The 1,049-nt window shown below is 45.9% G+C and overlaps 1 non-coding gene across 1 annotated transcript; it reads left to right on the plus strand.

Annotated features, from left to right (window-relative positions):
* Positions 1-549: 549 nt before the first annotated feature.
* On the plus strand, positions 550-621 carry TRNAQ-UUG (transfer RNA glutamine (anticodon UUG)). Its single transcript has one exon. It is a non-coding gene; the product is annotated as a tRNA-Gln (tRNA).
* Positions 622-1,049: the final 428 nt, after the last annotated feature.

The following is a 1,049-nucleotide window of genomic DNA, read 5'->3' on the forward strand; positions in this document are numbered from 1 at the left end:
CTAAATCGGTGAATTAGCAATTATTTTTTTTCAGTGTATCTCATTAATTCCTACTAGGAGGAGTCCAATGATAGCAGGGTCGTCATCTCGTTCGCTTACTGACAGCCGTAAGCGCACCGTATCAGGTTTTTCGTGGCGACCAATGAAAAACCGGTACATGAACGGCCGTACTTTGCCTGTACAGAGCTGCAGCATGACGCATGATGAGGCAACGCAGAGTGGCAGCAGAGCGAAAGTGACGTCACCAGAGCCTCCCCGCCCTTCGCCGAGAGGGTGGAGCCATGCGCGTGGAGTGACCCGCTCTCCGCAGTTGATTCATCTCTTTCAGGCGCGTCACGCGGCGCGCGGGCTTCGCGCCTCCATTCACAAACCCGGCAATCGCAACTAAATACACGCGTTCGCCTCCTGAACACACTCCCCCCCTCCCACCCTCCCGATGACGCAACTTTCTGCGATGACTTATATTAGTCTGCTCCTCATTGGTGGAATGCTAGTCCTCGTCGTCGTCAGAGGTTTTATTTTTGTATATTTTCGGCCTCGGAACTGGCGGGTCCCATGGTGTAATGGTTAGCACTCTGGACTTTGAATCCAGCGATCCGAGTTCGAATCTCGGTGGGACCTATAAAATTTTACACGCGGAATTAGACGGTTCTGTGTGAGGGCAATGATTGTGAAGGAAATGTCAATACATGAACATCAAATTGGCGATTATCTCCACATCGCTCAATTTACTTGGTGCCATGTTACTAAAATCTTCACTTCTCACGTAGGTATATACATTCCGCCATTGTTATCTTTTTTTTTTTTTTTTTTAAATTTATAATTGGATGAATTCTCTAGGTTAACGAAAAAATTAAATCAAGATATCATGCGCATGCATATGCGTTTGCGACATCTCAATCTCCACGGTATCGCATGTGAAGCATTTGCGAAAACGAGACCTTCGATAGATTATCATTTTTTTGAGCTGAAATAATCATATTTAACCCGTGATCGCGGAAATCTGTGCCCGTGCTTCTTACCAGAATTTTTATTTTCCTTACAATATC

This window comes from Bemisia tabaci, chromosome 2, assembly GCF_918797505.1.
Source record: "Bemisia tabaci chromosome 2, PGI_BMITA_v3".
Taxonomy (NCBI): domain Eukaryota; kingdom Metazoa; phylum Arthropoda; class Insecta; order Hemiptera; family Aleyrodidae; genus Bemisia; species Bemisia tabaci.